General features: G+C 37.2%; 1 pseudogene; it reads right to left on the bottom strand.

The window, feature by feature from the left end:
* Nucleotides 1–4,025: 4,025 nt before the first annotated feature.
* On the bottom strand, nucleotides 4,026–4,161 carry LOC115521969 (annotated as a pseudogene).
* Between the last annotated feature and the right edge of the window lie 20,065 nt (nucleotides 4,162–24,226).

Here is a 24,226-nt window from a genome sequence, read left to right as displayed (position 1 = left end):
AGTATGTCCACTCTCACTACTGTTATTTAACATAGTACTAGATAGAAGTCCTAGCCCCGGCAATCAGACAACAAAAAGAAATAAAAGGCATCAAATCAGCAAGGAAGAAGTTAATCATTCCCTATTTGCAGATGACATGATACTCTATATAAAAAACCCAAAAGACTCCATCAAAAAATTACTAGAACTGATACGTGAATTCAGTAAAGTAACAGAATACAAAATCAATGTACCAAAGTTTGTTACATTTCTCTACACAAATAATGAAGCAGCAGAAAAAGAAATCAAGGAATGGATTGCATTTACATTTGCACTAAAACAATAAGATACCTAGAAATAAATCTAACCAAAGAGATAAAAGATCTGCACTCTAAAAACTATAAAACACTGATGAAAGAAATTGAAGATGACACAAAGAAATTGAAAGACATTTCATGCTCATGGACTGGAAAAACAAATATTGTTAAAAAGTATATATTACCCAAAACAATCTACACATTTAATGCAATCCCTATCAAAATACCAAAAGCATTTTTCACAGAGCTAAAACAATCCTAAACTTTGTATAGAGCCACAAAAGACTCCAAATAGCCAAAGCAATCTTGAAAAAGCAAAGCAAAACTGGAGGCATCACAATTTTGGACTTTAAGCTATATTATAAAACTGTAGTGAGCAAGACAGTAGGGTAACTGGCACAAAAACAGGCACATAGATCAATAGAACAGAATAGAAAACCCAGAAATGAACCTACAACTATATGGTCAATTAATCTTTGACAAAGCAGGAAAGAATATCCAATGGAAAAAAAAAGACAGTCTTTTCAACAAATGGTGTTGGGAAAACTGGACAGCAACATGCAAAAGAATGAAACTGGATCACTTTCTTACACCATACACAAAAAATGAATTCTAAATGGTTGAAAGACTGAAATGTGAGATGGGAAACCATCAAAATCCTAGAGGAGAACACAGGCAGCAACTTCTTTGACCTCAGCCATAACAACTTCTTACTAGATATGTTTCCTGAGGCAAGGGAAACAAAAGCAAAAATGAACTATTGGGACTTCATCAAGATGAAAAGCTTCTGCACAGCAAAGGAAACAACCAACAAAACTAAAAGGCAACCTACAGATTAGAAGTTATTTGCAAATGATAATTTGTTAGTGTCCAAAATCTATGAAGAATTTATCAAACTCAACACCCAAAAAACAAATAACCCAGTTTAAAAATGGGCAGAAGACATAAATAGACATTTTTCCAAAGAGGACATCCGGCTGGCTAATAGACACATGAAAAAATGTTCAACATCACTCATCATCAGAGAAATACAAATCAAAACCACAATGAGATATCACCTGTCAGCATGTCTAAAATTAACAACACAGGAAACAACAGGTGTTGGTGAGGATGAGGAGAAAGGGGAACACTCTTACACTGCTGGTGAGAATGCAAATTGGTGCAGCCACTCTGGAAAACAGTATGGAGATTCTTTAAAAAGTTAAAAATAGAATTACCCTACGACCCAGAAATTGCACTACTTGGTATTTACTGATTTGAAGGCACACATGCCTTCCAATGTTTACAGCAGCTTTATCAACAATACTAAATTATGGATAGAGCCCAAATATCCATTGATTGATGAATGGATAAAGAAGATATGTGTGTGTCGTGTGTGTGTGTGTGTGTGTGTGTGTGTGTGTGAATATATAATAGAATATTACTCAGCTATAAAAAAGAATGATATCTGCCCATTTGCAATGATATGGATGGAACTAGAGAGTATTATGCTAAGCAAAATAAGTCAGCCAAAGAAAGAAAAATACCTTATGATTGATCTCACTCTTAAGCATAATTTAAGAAAAAATGAATATGGAGGGAGGAAGAGAGGCTAACCAAGAAATAGACTCTTTACTATAGAGTATTGGTTATGGAGGGGCGATGGGCAGGGAGTTGGGTTAAACGGGTGATAAGGATTAAGGAGGCACTTGTGATGAGGACTAGATGTTGTATGTAAATGAGGAATCACTAAATTCTACACCTGAAACTAATATTACACTGTATGTTAACTAAATGGGATTTAAATAAAAATTTGGAAAAAAAAATACTTCTATTTTGCAAAAAAAAATAAAAAAAGGCCTTTAGAGATATCAGTGTACCTAACATTTCTCTGGTCTCTTTCCCTTACAGTATGGAATAATTTAATATCCCTAAATTTCTATATTTTGTAGTGTTGAGTATTAACTTTTTATTATGTAATTAATATTGTGAGTAAATTGACGCTGAAAAGAAATCTTTTACTATGAGAAAATAGCATGAAGAAGTGGAACTTCCTGTGAATTCTGAGGAAAAATTTTAAAGAAAAATTTTGAGAGTATAACTGAAAATTAATTAGTGAGAGGCTGATAATACTTCATTCAAATCAGAATACATCGGCACTGAGTATCCCCCTTTCCTCTGTGGCTAAAAACTTATTACAATGTTGACCACATTAAAACTACTACTAAAAATGGCAAATGTTAATGCATTTTTATATACTGTTATTTGAAAAATACTTCAACATGTCATTTTTTCCTTTAAAATGCTAACAGTTGTCTAAACAAAAAGATAAAAATTTTGCCTACTAAGGAAAACAGAACTCAGTATGAAATAACTCTCAACAATTATTCAGCTATTTCTGGCCTATGAACATCTAACCTAAGACATGTTTTCATTATTTAATATAATAAGTTGAAGCTGATGTTCAAATGAATCAAGGTCAAGCCAACACAAAGCCAAAGCCTCTGATGCCACATTGGGTAGTCAGAGAGGGAAAAATAAGTTAAAAATATCTAACTTATGAATTACCCAACACGTTCTTTTAGCAAGAAAACTTATCAGTCAACATGATATTAAGCTAGTCAAGTATTGCTCATATCCTTTAAAGCATATTTATAAACTAGATAACACAAGGGGGAAATGTTATACTTTTGATCTCTCTATTGGCCAAATGTCTTTCATAACCTATTGAAGAAAAAAAGCCACTGGCTGAAAACCCAAAATAGAGTGCAGGAAACAAAGTCATTGCTGTCATTCCTGTGTGTGATTGTTTTCTTTCTCTATTCTGTTAATGTAGATTAGCACGAAAGCTTAACTAATTTAAGCAGCTGACATTAATTTGAATAGGTGCAATAAAAATGAACATTTGAGTAGACAATAATTATTTTAATACACAAGAGATTACATTATTAGATCTAAATTTCACATCATCATCCTTGGAATGATAAATAAAAATATGTTTGTGAACAAGCAAGGATTTAATAATTGTTCTCCCAACAGCATTCAGATTCACGGACTTCTGCTGACACCTAGTGGAATGAAAACAAGATGCATTGCAGCCAAGATCTTCACTCTCAGGCTTTTTGCACTTAGCCTATATGATAAATAATACATATACATACACACTATATACATTTTCTGAATATATGCCCAAAGAAAATACAGCTTTGGAGTCAATTTGGTAAGAGATGACTTGAAAGCAATTGAAAATGGATGCTATTAGATCTCAAGTAATAATACCTCACCAAAATCTATGAAAATTAAATTACTTAAAACTAGCCATGAAATTTATTTTTATTTTAATCAAAGTTTTTTTCACACCAACCACATTTTAAACTTTTTATTTGTATATTTAAAAATTGTGCATTCCGATAATGAAAATCATTTGAAGGAAAAAAATGGCACTCTGATTAAACTGCATTTTACAGTCTGCCTAACACCTGGAGCAACTTACTTTCTACTGGCGGTTCCCACCCGCTTCCTCCTTCACCAGCCTTCAAGTTCTTTTCTTTCCCTGCCAGCCAGACAGGCAGACAGGAGAGGAGGCCCAGTGTTCATGGTCAGTAGTTCAGATTCTTTGATGAGAAAAGGGGCAGAAGTCATTTAAGCTCGATCTAACCTCCTTCCAGCTTACAAAGTTAAACAGCTCAAACAAGTAAAATAAGGGAATGCTTGTGGAATATACAGCCCATATTGGCAGCTCAGGCCTCATTACGATTCACCTGCTTGCTCCTCCTGTTCAGTCGTTTCCTAGGACGGCAGTGGATTTTTTTTCTTGCATCTTTGTCTTCTTTAGTTTCTACGTATCGAATTTCTCAATCTCAGCCATATCATGTTTGTCAGACATGGTTGCAGAGGAAGCAAAACCAGGCGGCCAGCAAGCCATGTATGCGCCATGGCTGCTGCCGAGTCTTAATCAGGGTGCCTGAGTGGCTCAGCAAGTAAAGCCTCCAACTCTGGATTTTGGCTCAGGTCATGATCTCACACTTAGTGATTTCAAGCCCCTTGTGGGGCTCTGCACTGAGCACAGAACTTGCTCCTAAGCAGGCAGGCTCTCTCTCTCTCTCTCTCTGCCCCTCCCCCGATCGCTATGATAAGTAAGTAAGCAAATAAATAAATAAAATTTTTTTTTTTTACTTTTAAATGAACATAGTTAAAAGAATTAATGCTTGATAAGACAAAAGAGTCCCTGGCACCTCTATACCTGTTCTTCTTCCGCAGCAGCTTTGTTTTTTGGGTTTTTTTTTTTTTGTGTTTGTTTTTTTTTTTTGTCTATTATTTTTTTTATCTTCAAACAACTTCTTAATTTTTAATTTCCTTCCCACTACAGAAGTTAAGGGTTTGCCTTTTGCTCACCCCTCTCTCACCACACACACTCACCCTTCTTTCATTTTCCCAATTTCCATCATGCTTTCAGTTGGGTTACTACAAAATATATTAAAATATCATCAATATGTAAACACTAATCAGAGTAAAGCCACGCAGTAAGCTATGATTAAATTTCAAATATCTGTACAATATTTTTATTCCTAGAACTGATCATTGTTGAGGAAGTATTTGTTTGTCTCTAAGCCTGGGTTCCCTAGAAAACAGTACCTAAGGTAAAACTTGTATACCAGCATTTTACTGGGTGGTGAAACCCTTAGGAACACAGGAATAAAGGAAAGGAATGCGGGGCAGGAAAATAGTGCAAGCAAATATGAGGGAGTGAATAACTGAACCAGTCTCCATTTGGTATCAGGTGCAGCTGATGCTCCATCTTGCAGGACCATCTTCAGAGTCTATTTCAGGAGGCCTGGAGTAGGGGCAGAGGGCAACTTACCCATCAGTTCCCATCTCCCAGGATTTGCAAGCCCTAGTTGTAATGGTTTGCCTGTGGTTTTACTGGGTTTAATAACTGAAAATCCCCCTTGCCAGAACCATCCTCCCACCCCCCACACCCCATCCCCCCACAACAGGATAACATTACCTAAAGGCATCTCAAACATAACAGCCAACAAATCAGCCTGAAGAATGGAAGGCTGAGGTGCTGGCAGGTTGGACCCATGTGAGGAAACAAATCCCAATGGCTGCTAAAAGAGTTGTGACCAAGGTAACCTGAGATGGCATATGAAAGGTCTGTTACAGATTATTTCTTAACTTTCTGTGCCTTAGGACTGATTTCAGCTAGAAACTCTGAACATCATGCAAAAAAAAAAAAAAAAAAAAAAAAAAACCCTAAACTTTTCATATTCAGTCTGTCAACTTCATTTTCCTAAAGAAACAAATCTGATGGGGTTTTCTGAACTCCAGTTTGGACCGTTTTTCTTCTCCTTATTATTCTGGAGATTCCTTCCACCTGTATCCTCATTAGATTCCCTGTGTCCTGTAGCCTGTGTCTTTCTCTCTATGGGTTTACTTCTGTGTATTACTAGATCACATACTCTAGTAGCTTCCTGAGGAGGGACAAGTTTGATGGGAGGTAAATATTTTAAAAACCTTGCATGTCTGAAAATGTTTTCATTCTTTCTGCATAATACTAACTTCAGCTAGGTGTGAAACTCTAGGATTGAAATCACTTTTCCTCAGAATTTTTAAGGCATTGCTGCATGTTTTATAGCTTCAGTGTTGTTGATGAGAAGTAAAAAGCAATTCTTGTTCCAGATCCTTTCGTTTCTCTCTCCCTCTCTTAAAATTCTCTTGTGTCTTATTTTAAGTTCTTTTTTTGTTCTCTTACTATTTCTTTATTGTAGCTTTTTGTTCTTTTTTATTATTTCAGTAGACTTAACTCTCTAAAAAGCTTATGCAAAATTTTTATGTTTTCTTCCACCTGCAGAGTGTCTGTTTCTTCCTCAGAGTGTTTTGATTTTGGCTATTTGATATTTATTTTTATGTTAAAGGCCTCCCTTAGGTTTCCTATTTTGTGTTCATATTTACCAGTTCATCATTAAGAGTGGGTGATGGAAAGCCCTAGTTTAAAACTGAGTGTGCAGGTGGGGCTTGTTGACTATAAGTATCACTACAAATGATCTAGCCAGGCCATGTCCTTGTCATCAAGGAGCCTGCATTGTATTGTACTGTATTGTATGTATTGTATTGTATTGTATTGTATTTAGGTCTTTCATCTAGAGCTGATCAGATTCCCTAGAGACGATTCCCTAGAGAAGAGTCCTTTTTCTTCTCTGAAAGTAAATGACTGAGGACCAGTGATCTAGCTGTAGAGTAAGGTGCTGGGATTCAGCCTCTAATATGCATATCTTTACTTAATACCACAGTTTTCAGTTTGGTGCAAACATCCTTGATTATGCTCAGGGTTCCCCAGTGTTGAGCCCGCTGTGTCACCACCTCTGCTAATTCACCTAGATGGAGGCAGTTGTCTAAGTGTTCAGAAAGAGGAAGGGGACCTGGGGATATAACGCCCTCCTACATAGGTTTCAATCAATTTTTTCTTATTTTAGAGTATCATCCCACTGCACCTTGCAACTGCCAGAAGTAGCTGAGCCCATAAATCCTTCGTCTCTTTTGCAGTTCTTTAAGGAAACTGGACTGATTCTTACCTTTTACAACACAAGTTCAGTATACAGCTTTTACCGGTTTGCTACAATGCCTACCTACCACTCGTTGGTCATTTCATTTTCCAATATTACGTTGCTGTTGTCTCCACTTTCATCTTTTGCATTTGTGGGTTTCCTGCCTTTTAGAATATTTCCTTACTATAGCCATTGGAGTCTGGAAGTTTAATTAGATTTGTATCTTTAATTCACCAAGCAGCAAACTTATATCTCCGTACAGTTAATATTTTTGTTTTAGGGTTTTTTTGTTTTGTGTGTGTGTATGTGTGTATGTGTGTGTGTGTGTGTTTTGTTTTTGTTTGTTTTATTTTGTTTTTGTTTTGTTTTGATTTTTTGCCACTTAGGTCACTAAGAAGAAAAGCCAAAATATAATACACATGTTATAAGTGTTTTAATGCAACAGAACCAAAAAATGATATCTAAAGTCCAACTGTCCACCTCCACACCCAAATTATCTGGGATACATTATAAGTTCATGACAGATTCCTCCAGAAACACAATGTGATTGCTAGCTCATAATTTCTCAGTCCTTTAGCAACTAGCTCATACTAATAAAAAAAATGCACAAAGAACTGCTGCATTAAAAAAGCTTTATAATTTATTGACTTAAAGTAAGAAACGTACTATCAATTGAATAAAGTATTCAAACTTTATGAATTGCAATTCTATGATCAAAGTACAAAAGGCCACAATAATAATGAGGTTATTTCAAAATAATTAAACATTAAGTATTAATTATATGATGCTATATTAATTTGATGTACTCTTACTATGTCAATTTGCCAGTTAAACCATTCTCAAAATTCTTTTTTTTTTTTTAATGTTTATTTACTTTTGAGAGGGGAGTGGGCAGAAAGAGAGAGAGACAGAATCTGAAGTAGGCTCCAGGCTTTGACCTGTCAGTACAGACCCTGACGTGTGGCTTGAGCCCGTGGACCGCGAGTTCATGACCTGAGCCAAAGTCTGACGCTTAAGCGACTGAGCCACCAAGGTGCCCCTCAAAATTCTTAATTATAAATAATTCAATATGAAAGAAATTCATGGCAATGAAGGTTTATTGGGGGGAGTCTGGATATTGCATCAAGACAAGTCCAAACTGATATATCTAACTGTTTAGTATGCATCTCCACTGAAAGCCCCACAGGCACCACAATCTTAACACATTTAAACCTAGACTCAACATATTCTTGACCAACCCTGCTCTTTCTTCTGCGTTACCTATCCCAGTGAGTTGAGACTCATCTTGGCCTCTTTCCTCTATCATCCAAATCCTACTGATTTCTAAGACATTCTGATTCTATACCTGAGACCCATTATTTCTTGTATATCTCCTCAGCCATTAAGTTAATGCAGAACCTCATCTTAGTTACTCATCTGTGGTCACAAAAAACAAACAAACAAAAAAAAACCAGAATCACTGAGGCTAATTCAAGCAAGAGGATTTATTGTAGTAAGTATTAAAAGATAAACTGAGGCACATCAAAATTTTCAAGAGTTTACTTGAGCATACATTGATTTGAATCAGGCAGCACCAAACCAAAGATAGTTAGGAGTACTCTGAGTATGGGAGCTAGGAGGAAGGCTTTTATAGAAAGGACAAGGAAGCAAAGCAAGGAAATTATTTGGTTGGCTATAACTTAAGTGGTTATTTATTTGGGAAAGCCTACTTAGCTGTGATTGGTTGTTCATATGTTTCATCTTCTCAGACTTGAGTGCATTGACTCTGCTTTAGGTGTTGGTTTGTCTAATGGCCTCCTTGCTTAATTACTTGACATGAGTAAGTGAGGAAACGACAATAATCTGGATGGAGGGACTATAACAGAGATGGTCTGTTAGGGCTAGAGAGTAGTTTAGATTGATGGTAGCTCCGAAGACTTTGGCAGCAGCAACCCATAGAGCTTTACTCTAGTACTCTGTATGACCATGCAGCACCTTAAAGATCTGCTTATTACTATCTTCTCCAGAAATTTCCCTTTGAGTATTAGCTCAGTTTCCAAAAAAGGGAACCTAGATCATCTTCATGAGCCAGGCCCCTAAGTTAGACTTGCCTGTGAAACTTTGTCGAATGTAGTGTCCACTCTTGGTCCAAATAGCTATAATGAGATAGTATTCACATGACTATTTGCCCTAGGACATCATCTCACTTTGAGATTTTCCAGAGGTTAGGTCGAAGTATGATTTTTTTTCCTGACTCTGAAAACACACACACACGTGCGCGAACACACATACACACACACACACACACACACACACACACACACATTTCCATTTCCATTCATTTTGCTTAGGGAATGTAATATTTTTCTATTTATAATATTCTTATGGGCTTTACCATGAGAATGTCAGGTGTTGTCATTTGTTACAAAGGCAATTTCCAATAGTATATTCATATAGATCAGCTGAATTCAGTTCCTGTTCTACAGTTAAGAATAGTGCCAAAATGATATCAGAAAAATTACCATCTGGAGGATATAAAGAGAAGAGATAGACTGAATGTATTTTCCAAGTCAACAAATTAAGATAAAAGAAGACACTTTTTAAATATTTTTTTTTCAACGTTTATTTATTTTTGGGACAGAGAGAGACAGAGCATGAACGGGGGAGGGGCAGAGAGAGAGGGAGACACAGAATCGGAAACAGGCTCCAGGCTCTGAGCCATCAGCCCAGAGCCTGACGCGGGGCTCGAACTCACGGACTGCGAGATCGTGACCTGGCTGAAGTCGGACGCTTAACCGACTGCGCCACCCAGGCGCCCCAAGAAGACACTTTTTAAATATTGATTTAATTTTTGATTTACATAGGACAAATTGTCAAATATTTAGTCTTGTGATATTACACCCCACGAGGTCCACAAGAAATATTCTCCAATGAATAAGATACTTATATTTACATATCAAATATTCAAAGTCAACTATATGTTTAGAGAACTTTCAAAATGTTTTCGTGTTGATTTTCTTTCAGTATGACAACTAAAGTAATATTTCCATATCTCATATTTATAGGAAATAGTCATGAATGGTACTTAAAATTGTATAATAAATCTTAAATTAGACATGGTTTCTATAGCAAGTAAATAGTGAGAGGCAACTATTTCAGATAAGCTTGGTGGTTTAGTTGGTTAAGTGTAAGACTCTTGATTTTGTTCAAGTCATGATCTCACAGTCATGAGATTGAGCCCCAATTCAGGCTCTGGGCTGGGCATGGAGCCTGTTTGAAATTCTCTCTCTCCCTCTCGCTGTGCCCCTCCCCCATTTGCACACACAATGTCTCTCAAAACAAAACAAAACAAAACAAAACACCCCACAACGTTAATCTATATAACTATAGACCCTAAGAAAGCTAAAATATTTCTTATATGATATTTAGGATAATCTTTCATTTCTGCAAGAAAACCCTCTGCAGTATTCCTAGAATATGCCAATTCAGTATGCCTTTAAAAGTTTTCTGTGATGGGAATCTTCAAGCAACATAAGAGATCCACTTCATTTTTGGACAGCTGAAATTGTCCAAATATTCCTTCTTATAAGGAGCCAGTCTGACTCTCTAATATATCAAGCCCTCTAGAATGACATAGATCAAAGTGGTACCTTTTCATATGCATGCCTTTTAAAAGTATTCCTTCTTAAGTGTTCTAAGAACCTCTCATAAGATGTAATGCCTAGAGACTTCCAGATGCAGTTAGTAACTAAAACAAAGGCATCTGACACTCTTTGACTCCTTTATGGCATAAAGATTAAATAAATGCAAAACAGTAGGAGAAAATCTGGAACACTAATCTGCGCTATTTGCAGAAAATTATACCAGAGGAACCAGGGAGATACACCATGTAGACTACATTGCTAATCAAGGAGCTAGTCTATAAAAATCAATGGCTCTAACCTCGACTATGTGAGCTGCCGCAACAGTAAGGAGAGTAAAATGATTTCAAGAACAGCTGTGTCAGGAGACCAGAAGTAAAGAAAGCACACAAAATAAGTTATTAGTGACATTAGTATAGGAGCTTCTTTTTTTAACATCAATATTCTTTGATGCCGTTGGGAACAAACTTAGAAAGGAGCTTGGACCAATTTTTAGGGTAAAGCCCCTAAAAATTATTTCACAAAACCTGAGAAAAAAAACCTTACAAAGACAAGTATCCCTGGTGTATTGACCACAGTCTTAGCTTCTTCCTATTCCCGTATCACTGAACTATGAACCACCCCACTAGCCTAAAATGTTAACATGAGGATTCTAACAATTCCAAGTAGATGTTGAAACAAAACAAGAAGACTCCATTTGTCCCCTGCTAGAGGAAAATACTAAGACTAGAAGAAATTACCACCATCAAGGATGAATGTGGTAGACTCTGGGTCTGGAGTTCTCTCTTGTCCAGCAAGAGAGCGGACGCAGGATTGAAACGCGAGAGAAGCTAACGTCCAGGAGGGGACAAGAGCCCCGAGTAAGGGCCTTGCTCCATTTTTATTCGGATCAGAAGGCTTACAAGCATGATGGACTTGCACAAAGAGACAATGAAATCTTGAACATTAATTAACTCATGGGTGTGGGGGAACAGGGCGGGGGCGGGGGGTGGTTTTGAAGATACAAGGTGTTAGAGGTTTGAGTCAATACAAAACAAAGTCCTTGTGCCGGACAGATGATTGTTTAAGGCAGGCTTGAGGAGCCAAGTCTGTTTACTTAAACTTATCTAGGGGACAAGACAGAGCAGGCTACTTCAGGGTCAACAAGGCACCTTTCTTTTGCTAATTAGTTCTGCTCCAGGCAACTTGCTGCTGCTGTCTATAGCCCTGTATTCTATAACCCTGTATACCTGTTTACCTATTTTGGTCTTTCCTTCCAATGAAAGCGGCTTTCTGCTATTGTACTAAACTTGGGGGGAGGGGGGATGCGCTTCCACCCTGAATACCTAATCTTGTTTACCTAATCTTGGATGTTTTCATCCTGAGATTTCCTATTCCTATACCTTTGTCCTATAGTGGGGGCCTTTGCCTTGTTTACCTAATCTGTTTTACCTAACCTTGTATGCGTTCATCCTGTGGCTTTCTATTTCTTTTTGCCTTGTTAACCCATTGATGCAAACTCAGGGAATTCCTAAACTTATTCCCCACAGATGAATAAAAAGAAGAAGGCAACTTAGAAAAGATTCTATCAGAATAATAAAAAAGTCACACCTTTCAAGAGGTAGACAAAGGGTGTGCTTTAAAAAAAAGTGTAAATCTTCAGCAGCATCTGTTTTAATGCTTGGTAAAATTCACTAAAACATGGTCTCATGGTTTTATTTTAAAAAAAAAGTAATTTTTTAAAAAAGGTGATAAGATGTCTGCAATCAAAGGAGAACTGGCTGAGACAAAAGAACTGTATGAAAATTGGCAGAAATAGCAATGAACTAGAATTTTCTAAAGCGTTGTGAAATAAACATTCAATGACATGACTTTTAAATGCCTTAGGATGAAGAGCGAAAATATGAAAAACTCTCACAGACCAAAATGGCAACATAGGTTGTTCCTGACTTCACTCCCCCCTCACAAGAAATAAAGCTCACAACTCTTCAAGAACAAGACACCACTGAGAGAATCCTAGAACATGGGGAATGAAGCTGAAGCACCCCCTGCACCCCGGCGACCAAGACAGATTGCATTAGAAGGGCAAGTGAAGCAGCTACATGTTGATCACAATGCTCCTTCCTCAGGCCAACATCACACCACATGGAGAGGTCTCCCCTAAGCTTCCGTTCCCCCAGTGGTAAAAGAGAACCCGGCAACCCCCAGCATTGTGGGTTGCATTGTGAAAGCTTCTACTCTTATCTCATACCATGAACATTACAGGGGATCTGCTCAACCAATGGGCATATGACTGTGACCGAGAAAGGGGGAGGAGCTTGCAATGGCCAGCACATGGATCTTGGCTGACTGAGTTCACATCTGCAGTGCCCAAGTACTGATCTCAACCAGAGGTTTTACTCATCTGCAGAACAAGCTAGGGGCACACTCTGACCAGAGAACTCAGTGGTGTGCAGATCTGACTGATTCAGAAGAGTTTTGCTAGCCTTAGAGCAGAGTTTGCTCACACCCAGGCAAGAAGCAGAATCATAGTCCCACCCTCAGTGGAGAGTGTCTTCCAGCCCCATCTGACCAGAAAGGTGGTGACAGCTCCTAGGAGCAGTACAGCTCAGCAATGCTTGTGCCAAGAGGCAGGCAGGCAAGCAGAGCTGATCACCCCCAAAGTAAAGCCAGTACTGGGCATGGAGCATTTCCATGCTACACATAGGCAGGGGGATTAACTCATGGCCAAGGCTGAAAGTAGTTCTTGGCCCCTCCACCTGGAGAGCCTGTTTGAGAAATTGAGTAGCCTGGAGCAGCCCTGCCTCCCCCAACCCAAACAAGAGAACTGAGACATAGCCCCACCGGCTCTATAGCGTGCCTTCTATCCTCATCTGATCAGAAAGGCCTGAGACAACTCCTGGAGCTGAGGGGCTGGCAGGCAGAGCCAGTAGTTTGTAGAACAAAGCCAGTGGCCCTGTTCAGTCAGGGGATTTGTGGTGTAGGTCGGCTTGAGTTAAGACAACAAACAAAGAGCCTTACCAGCTTTACAGCTCTTTCTCCCACTATACCTGATCAGGGAGTCAAATTTCTAGCCCCACTCATTAGTGAACACAGTCTTCAGCCTGTTGACCAGAGAACCTACCTGGAGCACACAGGAAGCTGCATAGCCCATCTTGTAAGGGAGAACCTCTGTATACAGTGGCACTCAAACAGAGTGTACAGCCCATGGTTTCCCCTGTCTGCAGAACAAAGCTAGTGGCCTCACCTGACCAAAGAATTCAGTGCACACTCTGGCCTAATTCAGATCCACAAACAATGATCTATACAGGCCTTGGGCCCTGTCCTGCTGCCCTGTCAGGGCAGGGAAGATAATTCACAGCCCTATCTACTACTGAATATAGTACCCAGTGTGATTATCTATTAAGCCTGACCAGAGAATCTAGGCAACCACAAAGCCAATCCTTCAGCCTCACTTGGGAAAGGAATCAAGCAGCAGTCCTTTCCAACTGTTTTGAGCCAATGACACACCCATCCATCCATGTTCTCAGAGCTCAAACAGTTGCCTCACCCCAAAACAGACCACCATAGCAGGCCCCACCTGCCCAAGGACATTATCAATAAACACACCAGAAACCCAAACTGGGCTGACTAGTAAAGAACTGTCTCTGTCAAAACCTGTAAAGTTTGAAAGAAAAGTCTGATTACTCAAATGTACAGATACTAACATAAGGAATCAAGGATCACAAAAAAAATCAGGTAAGTTTGGCACCACCAAAGGAAACTAATAAAGCTGCAATAACTAACCCTAAAGAAACAGAGATCTATTAACTGTTAGACAAAAAATTCAGAATAATCCTCTTAAGGAAGTTTAGTGAACTACCAAAAAACATAGACAGACAACTAAATGAATTTAGAAAAACAATGCATGAACAAAAGAGAAGCACAAGGAAACAGAAGCCATCTAAAAAAATAAAACAAATCCCATAGTTGAAAAATACAAGAATTGAACTAAAGAATTCAATAGAGAGGTTTAAAAGTAGATTCAATCATAAAGAAGAAACACTCAACTATTTGGAGGATAGGACATTGGAAATTACCTAGACAGAGAAGCAAAACAAAAAAAAAAAAAAAAAAAAGAATGAAAAGAATAAAAAAATCCTGTGGAAATTATGGGACACAATGAAAAGAAACAATATTTGCATTATTGGAATTCCAGAAGGAGAAGCAGAAGAGAAAGGGACAGAAACTATATATAAAGCAATAATGGCTAAAAACTTCTTGAACCTGCAGAGAGAAATGAACACCTCAAATAGGTTGAATCCAAATACAGCTAACCTAAGACACATTATAGTTAAATTGCCAAAAGCCCAAGAAAGAATTTTAAGAGCAACAAAAGAAAAGAAAGAAGCTATATACAAGAAAAGCCCTTACAAGACTACTAGTGGATTTCTCAACAGAGACTTTTCAGGCCAGGAGAAAATGGGATGATGTATTCAAAACACTGACAGAAAATAACTGTCAACCAAGAATTCTAAACCTGGTAAAGCTGTCTTTCAGAAACTGAGGGATAGACTTGCTTGAACAAACAAAAGCTGAGGGAGTACTTACAAGAAATGCCATAGAGATTCTCCCTTACAAGAAATGTTAAAGATGGTTCTTTGAGTGGAAGTAAAAGAATGCTAATTAACATCATAAAAACTTATGGTGCCTGGGTGGCTCAGTGAGTTAAGAGTCAGACTCTTGATTTCAGCTCACGGTTTGTGGGATCGACTCCCCCACTGTCAGTGCGGAGCCTGCTCGGAATTCTCTGTCTCCCTTCCCCCGTTCATGCTCTCTCTCTCAAAATAAGTAAAATTACAAAAAAAAAAACAAAAACAAAACAAAACCTCAAAAAGGTAGCATAAATCTCACTGATAATAGTAAATATAGTCATAGATTCTACAATATGGTAATAGTGATGCATAATTCATTTACAACTCTAGTTTAAAAAGAAAACAAACCATAACTACAATAATCTGTTATTAGTTACACAATAAGAGTAAGTAAATTATAACAGCAATTACCTAAAATGTGAGGGGGGAGGAGAAGTAACATTATAAAGTTTAAAAATTCTATTAAAGTTAAGTTGTTATCAGTTCAAAATAGGGTGTTATAAACTTAAGATATGTTCTGTAAGCCTTACCAACCACAAGAAACAAACCCTGTAGTAATTACACAAAGAACACAATAAAGAAGTGAAAGCATACTAATACTAAAAGACATCAAAACACACCAAAAAAGACAGGATAAGAAACACAGAAAAACAGATATACAAAACAACCATAAAGCAATTAACAAAATGATAATAGTAAGTTCTTACCTATCAAAAATCACTTTAAAGATAAACAAATTCTCGGGGCGCCTGGGTGGCGCAGTCGGTTAGCGTCCGACTTCAGCCAGGTCACAATCTCACGGTCCGTGAGTTCGAGCCCCGCGTCAGGCTCTGGGCTGATGGCTCAGAGCCTGGAGCCTGCTTCCCATTCTGTGTCTCCCTCTCTCTCTGCCCCTCCCCCGTTCATGCTCTGTCTCTCTCTGTCCCAAAAAAATAAATTAAAAAAAGTTTAAAAAAAAAAAAAAAGATAAACAAATTCTCCAATTAGAAGATATAGAATGACTGAATGAATAAAAAACCAGATCCAACAATATGCTGCCTATAAGACACTCACTTTAGCCTTAAAGACACATAGACTGAGGATGAAGGATGGAAAAAGACACTTCAGGCAAATGGTAAAAAAAAAAAAAAAAAAAAAAAAAGTGCAGTTGTACTATATTTATATCAGATAAAATAGACCTCAATTGAAAAATGGTTAAAAAAAAAAGTCATTATATAATGATAAATGGGTGAATACATCAAAAAGATATAACAATTATAAATATTAATGCACCCAACATCAGAGAACCCAAATGTATAAATCAAAAATTAACAGAGCTAAAAGGAGAAATAAAAAGTAATACAATAACAGTTGAGGACTTTAATTTTTTTTTTAATGTTTATTTTTGAGAAAGAGAGAGAGAGTGAGTGGGGAGGGGCAGAGAGAGAAACACAGAATCTGAAGCAGGCTCCAGGCTCTGAGCTGTCAGCACACAGCTCAATGCGAGGCTGGAACTCACAAGCTGTGAGATCATGACCTGAGTTGAAGTCAGACGCTTAACCGACTGAGCCACCCAGGCACCCCAACAGTTGGGGACTTTAATACCCCACTCTCAACAATGAATCTCTCATCCAAAGAATCAGTAAGGAAATGGTGGATTTGAATAACACCAGAGACCAAACGGACCTAAAAGACATATATAGAACATTCACTCCAACAGCCACAGAATACACATTCTTTCCAAGTGCACATGAAACATATTCTAGATTGACTCTATGTTAGGCCACAAAACAAGTCTCAGCAAATTCAAGAAGACTGAAATCATACCAAGTATCTTTTCTGAACACAATGGCCTGAAACTAGAAATCAGTAAGTGGATAACTGGAAAATTCATGAACACATGGAAATTTATACAATACTCTCCTGAACAACCAATGGATAAAAAAAGAAAGGAAAAATAAAAAGTTTCTTGAGACAAATGAAAAGGAAAACACAACATACTGGAACTTGTGGGATATAGCAAAAGCAGTTCTAAAAGGAGTTCAAGGCAGTAAATGACTATATTAAGAAGCAAGAAAGATCCTAAATAAACAACCTAGCTCTTTGCCTTAGTGAACTAGAAAAAGGAGAACAATCTGAGTCCAAAGTTAGCAGGAGAAAGGAAATAATAAAAGTTAGAGAAAAAATAAGTTAAATAGGGAACAGAAGATTAGAAAAGACTACCTGATCCAAAAGTTGATTTTTTTGAAAAGGCAAACAAAATGGAGAAACACTTAGCTAGACTAAACAAGGCTGACTAAACATTGTAAATGAAAAAGGAGACATTAAAATTGATACCACAGAAATTCAAAGGATCCTAAGAGGCTACCACAAATAACTATACACCAACAAATTAGACAACCTAGAAGATATGGAAAAATTACCAAGACTGAATCAGTAATAAATAGAAAATCTGAATAGAACTGATACCATCACTTTAGAAAATCCTCAGTCAGTATGAAGAATCCACAAAAAATTAAAAGTAGAGCTACCATATGACTCACCAATTCACTTCTGGGAATATATCCAAAGATAACAAAAACACTAAATTGAAAAATGCACTTTCACATTCATAGCAGCATTATTTATAATAGCCAAGGCATGGAAACAACCTAAGCATTCACTGATGGATGAACGAAAAAGATGAGGGATATATGTACAATGGACTATTACTCAGCCATAAACAAACAAATAAAAAACACAAGGAATCCCTACCATTTGTGACAACATGGATGGACCTTGAAGGCATTATGCTAAGTGAAATAAGTCAAACAGAAAAAGAAAAATACTATATGATCTCACTTATATGTGAAATCTAAAACAAAAGAAAACAAACAAAATTAACTCAGAAAAAGATACCAGACTTGTGCATACCAGAGATGGGGGGAGGAGAATTAGGTGATAGGAGGAAGGTGGTCAAAAGGTACAAACTTCCAGTTACAAATCAGTACTAGGCATGTAATGTACAACATGATGATGATAGCAAACATTGCCATATGACATATAGGAAAATTGTTAAGAGAATAAATCCCAAGAGTTCTCATCACAAAGGGAAAATTTTTTTTCCTTTTTTCTTCCTTTCTTTTTCTTTTATTGTATCTATATGAGAAGACGGATGTTAGCTGAACCTATAGTGGCTATTATTTCACAGTGTATATAAATCAAATCATCATGCCATATGCCTGAAACTTATACAGTCATGTATGTCAGGTTTTCTCAATAAAATTGGAAAAGAAAAGCTCTCCCAGAAAGCAGAAAAGGTTGAGAAAAAAATAATGAAACAGTAAATAATAGATAAGAATAACCAAAAAGAAGCAAATAAAATCAGATACAAAATATAGATAATTTGTATTCTTTTTAATGGAACATAAGCAATTATAACATAGACTAAGACACTATGTTGACCAAGTGTTAAAAAATTATGAAAAACAACTTATGAAATGATCCTGGTTGAAGTCTTAAGTACAAAGAATTTTTTTAATGTTACCAATACATAAAGGATAAAAAAATTAGACTAGTCTCAGAGATATACCCTCTATATCATGGATCACCTACAAAATGTATAGCAATATTTTTAGGGTTAGAGGAGAAAGATTTTTATCCAAGTATTTTATAGCCAGCCAAATTGTCATTCACCTGTGAAAGCAATTTTAAGACAATTTACGTTATTCAAGACTGCAGAAAATATATATTGCACATTCTCTTCCTGCAAAAAGTATTCAAGAAACTATTCAATCAAGAAATGAATCAACTAAATAAAGAAAATAGAGAAGCTGTGTTATAAAAGGGCAGGTGTTGATTAATAGAAACCATTTAAACATAAAATTAAACAACAACAAAATAATAATAAATAAACATAAAATTAAAATGACCCCGGTTTTACTAGTATATATCCTCTAGTTCTTCACTCATTAATCATATGTAGGAGATAAACTCTCCCTATTTAGCTAGATATAAATGCAAATAAAAAATTTGATGCTAATCAAATTTTTGCCTTTTTATACCTATTTTTTAATTCTCTTTTTTTAAATGTTTATTTATTTTGAGAGAGAGTAAGCATGAGCAGGAGAGGGAAAGAGAAAGAGGGAGAGAGAGAATCCCAAGAAGGATCCATGCCATCAGCACAGAGCCCAATGTGGGGCTCAATTCCACAACCCTAAGATCATGACCTGAGCCAAAATCAAAAGTCAGACACTCGACTGAGCGACCCAGACACTCCTGTTTTTTTAATTCTGTAAACAGGTTTTTTCAATCTCTTTAACGTTCTGAAATTTGCTAATCACATATCTAGGTATGGTAGTAATTATTATTCATTTATCCTAATGCTTGATATCCTAAGCTCTTTCCACTTGAAGGTAAGTTCCCTTTGTGGCGGGATTTTTTTTTTTAATTTCACAATCATTTTTAAAACCAAAAAGCTATTTCTGATTCTCTAGTTGTTCCCCAAATTATTTTAACCTCTCCCTCTGGCCCATTTTGTTACTGGTCTAATTTCTTAAAACCACCTTTCCATATTTCTCAGATTTTTTTTCTTTTGGCTTCATATTGTAGTACATTACTAACTTCCACCAAGACCTGAAAGGCAGAAGTGAATGAGAGAGCATGAAGCCCAACTAGCAATTACAGTTATAAAGTCCTTTGGTTTTCTGCAACAATAGTGGAGGTACTGATGTCCAGTCCCTAGCTTCTTGAGTGACTCAGAGGTACTTCTGCTGCAAAAAAAAATCTCATGGTATGAGTAAATAATTTTCCTCAGTGCCTCACTTTAGTATATGATCAAATCTTGATCTCTGTGGCCTTACTAGACATTTTGCAAGCTAGCTTAGATCCTATAATAAATTATTTTGTACCTGGAACCAGCCAGAGTGACTCTCTTGTCCAACCCAATGCTGGCAGGTAAGAAGGAGTAAACTGTTCCACGTTTATGCCTTCACTTATCCCCCCCCCCCCCCGAGACAGCACCCTCCATTCATATTTGTTCCTCTAGCGGTTGCTGAAATTTGCCAATGGCTTCATGTATTTATTTTCTATTGGTTTTTAAAAAATTACCACAAACAGTGGCTTAAAACAACACCATTATTAGGTCACAGTTCAGTAGGTCAGTAGTTGAAGCAGGCCCAGCTGCATTCTCTGGTCAGAGTATTAGGAGACTGAAATCAAGATGTCAGCCAGTCTGTACTCCTATCTGAAAGCTCTAAGGAAGAATCTGATTTCAACTTTATTTAGGCTGTGGCAAAGTCCAGTTCCTTAGTGTTATAGGTCTGAGTCCCCCATTTCCTCTTTGGCTCTTCTTCCAGAGGCCCCCAGCATTCCTTTAAGGTGGATCCCTCCATCTTCAAGAAAATTATGCTTCATCTCAGACTTCTCCTTCTGCCACCAGCCAGAGAAAACTCTTTGCTTAATTTTATTTTATTTAAAAAAAATTTTTTTTAAGGTTTATTTATTTTTGAGAGAGGGAGAGAGAACGTGAGTGGGGGAAGGGCAGAGAGAGGGAGACACAGAATCTGAAGCAGGAACTAGGCTCTGAGCTGTCAGCACAGAGCCAGATGTGGGGCTTGAACTCACAGACTGTGAGATCATGATCTGAGCCAAAGTTGGACACTTAACCGACTGAGCCATCCAGGTGCCCCCTGTGCTTAATTTTAAACGAGTTGTATGATTAGATCAGGATGACCCAAATCATCTTCCTTTTAATTAATTCAAAGTCAACTGACAGCAACCTTAATTACATCAGCAAAATCTCTTCACCATGTAACAGGACATATTCACGGGACAGGGAATTATAGAAGGAGAAAGGTCAATGGGGTCATTCTTAGAAGTCTACTACCTCAGTCCTCCCTAGTTTTTTCAGTAGCAGAGGTTGAAACCTTTTTATTTTTTATTTTTTATTATTTTCAAAGGCTCTTCAGATGGAAGTCTGGCATCTTAAACTAAAAGTCCCAATCACACTCACAGTAAGTTGCAAATTTATTTATATTACACTTGGATGTACAAAAAACTGAAGTATGCTTTCTCTCTAAATGATCCAATCACCTTTGCTAGCTACCACTCCACTTGAGCACAAGAAAAAAAAAAAAAAAAAACCTTTTAGTCTGATTTAATAGCCTTTTTTAGATTAATGAGTATCTATTGCCAAAGAAAAATTGAACTGGACAGGTTAAACAGTCAAGGAAGACTTGTTCAAAATGATTGCATGGGCACCCAGGTGGCTTGGTCAGTTAAGCATTCAACTCTTAATTTTGGCTCAGGTCATGATCCCAGGATTGTGGGATCGAGCCCCACATGGGGCTCTGAGCTGAGCATGGAGCCTGCTCAAGATTCTCTCTCCAAGATTCTCTCTCTCTCTCTCTCTCTCTTCTCCTCTCCCCTGCTCACACTCATTCTCTGTCTCTCAAAAAAAAAAAAAAAAAAAAAAAAAGCTTGCAGTAGAGGAGAGAGAGATTGAGAACTCAACTACATTGAAACAAAAGGAGCATTCTGAAGCCTGCAGCAAGCTAGTGGAAAAGTACTAGAGGAGGTTGTTAGGAAGGGGGTTGGTCAATGTAATTAGGCCATCTATGACTGCTAACTGGTGATTACCAAAGTTAGGTTTCATACTGCCACAAAGACCAGGAGATGGGGGCACTATCATTTTTTTTTTTTTTAGTTTAGTTTATTTACTTTGAGAGAGACAGAGACAGTGCAAGTGGGGGAGGAGCAGAGAGAGGGAGAGAGAGAATCTCAAGCAGGCTCTGCACTGCCAGTGCAGAGGCACTAGGCTCAGACTCATGAAACTGAGAGATCATGACTCCAGCCAATACTAAGAGTCTGGTTGGCTCAACCGACTGAGCTACCCAGGCAGGGGGCACTATCATTCTTGATGATTCCATTTCAAAGGGATGGTTCCCAGGTCCTTCAGAAATATACTACCATGTTGTAAAACTGGCAAGAGGCTGGGAGAAGAGGTACATCACAAAGGGACAAAGAAAAAAATTACGATTTAATGTTTCCTAGAATAAATGCTCTAAGAAAAGGGAGGTCAGGGACCTACTGGTAACTGGCCCTATTGAACTTTGATTAAAAAAAAAAGAAAGGTATTGTGTTGAAGCACCTGCACTGGAGTCCTCGGTTCTCTTTGCCACTTTCTATTGTCTTGAAATTGCTGAGTTCTGCATCATCTTAGTCAGACACTAGTATACTTCTTCTTGTGCCCATTCTTTATATGTAAACACAGACTCTATATTCAGTGTATGTCTTTAATCCTTGAGGACCAGGACATTACAAGCAGTTCATTTACTCTCTGTCTTCCACTGGCATCTCTGCATATTGGTCACTTCATGTTAGGGGACACTAAACCAAAAGCTGAAGTTCCCCAGTAATCTGCACCTCTCTGACACTATTCCAAAAGTAAACACACCTTCCATAGGTGTTCTCAGTCTTCCCAAACCAATCTCAATGTTTCAATCCATCCCTTGCCTCACCCTCACATCTCCCACCCTCACCCCAACACAAACACACCTATGTTAAGATTAGCAGCTGACTTCTTCCACTGACTTGTTAGTCTTCTTTTCATCCCCCAATGGCATACTCTTCCACTATTCCAAGTCTAATACTCTAGGCCCAGTTTATTCTATTGTACCCTGTAGAGTTAAGATCCATTTATTTATAAAATATATTAGTTCCTGTCTTTTATGGCTAAGTTGTATTGCTAAAGGGGCTAAAACTCAATTCATGAAACTCAAAGCTTATCAATGACTCATTTCTAGTACCACTTCCCTCATCCTGGGGCAATATGCTTCAAAATGTAACTTGGAAGGGAACATGACAAACTTATGGGAGAAATTTAATTCCCTGATTTAATATTTGCAAATATTACTCATGTCATACTCTCTTAATTGATGAAGGAAACATATGGGATAGTCACCTAGCTATAAGAACGTTTTTAAAGTCTTAACTGACAGATATAAAAACAAATGTCTTACATCTAGACTGAAGTTCTAACAATCTGTGCTTTCTCTTTTTGACTTTCATGAAAGTATGAATACTCCTACTTTTATCACCCCCCAAAATGGAATTTATGAACCCACATTTCGCTTACATAAAGTTTATTGTGTCTTAAACATGTGTCCTTTCTGAAAATTATGTCTATCACTTACACATAAGTATTATCTAATTACAATAAGTAATAACAGTTTTAACAATTATTTACTGTTTATTTTTTAAAGTTCTCTTCAAGATAATTCTTAAATAACTATATAATACTTCATATGTATATTATATATAGAAAGAGATATTATATGGATATATATATATACACACACACACACTATATATATGGAGAGAGAGAGCAGAAATGGCAATTGAATAAAATGCCTTCACTCTGAAACCCATCTCATCTTGTTAAATAGAAAGTGTAGATTGTCAGTAATTTATATTGAATTTTTAAATTGTGAATATTAATAAATAAACTAATTCAATTTATAATTTCTTTTGGTTTCAATATGAGGTTTTTCCCTAATGTGTGTTTCACTTTAACACCTAGCACCATTAAGTTGACAGTAAAATTGGGATTATGGTCATATGTATGTTAGTTGTTACTAGAATAGAGAAGTAGTAATAAAATTTAGTAAGTTAAGATCTTAGACCTAGGATTGGTGGTGTTTATCTGCACATTTAACATGTGCAAGTTACCATTTCCATCATCTTCTCTCATATCGTGGCCTTTGCCATTTTCTCCTCTCTGCTCTTGACATAGTCTAGTTATGGCCTCCTCCCATGATAAAATGGACAACTATCCTTCATTTTCGCTTATGTTACTGAGCCACCAAGTAGCTATTTCCTGATTTCAATTTCTTAGAAAGATTCCAGTGACATGGCTTCTTTACTTGACTCAACTTTATTACAGCTCTCCCAGTAGAATGCAGTAACACAGTTCGTAGACAATGTGAATTATTTAATCAACATTGCATACCTCAAAAATCTTATTCCTTACAACAGAGATTGTGGATTTGGAGGACAGAGTCAATGGATTTGGCACTACCCCCCACACCCATCCCTATCTAAATATTCAATTTAGAAATGCTCCTCTGGCTTTAAAACCAAACCCGCCGCACCCTGCACACGTCCCGATTTAAGGATCTAGCTCCCTAGGGGTTAGATTCCTGTTTTTTCTT

The sequence above is a fragment of the Lynx canadensis genome, chromosome C1 (assembly GCF_007474595.2).
Source record: "Lynx canadensis isolate LIC74 chromosome C1, mLynCan4.pri.v2, whole genome shotgun sequence".
Taxonomy (NCBI): Eukaryota; Metazoa; Chordata; class Mammalia; order Carnivora; family Felidae; genus Lynx; species Lynx canadensis.
This window is presented reverse-complemented; position numbering and strand designations above follow the sequence as displayed.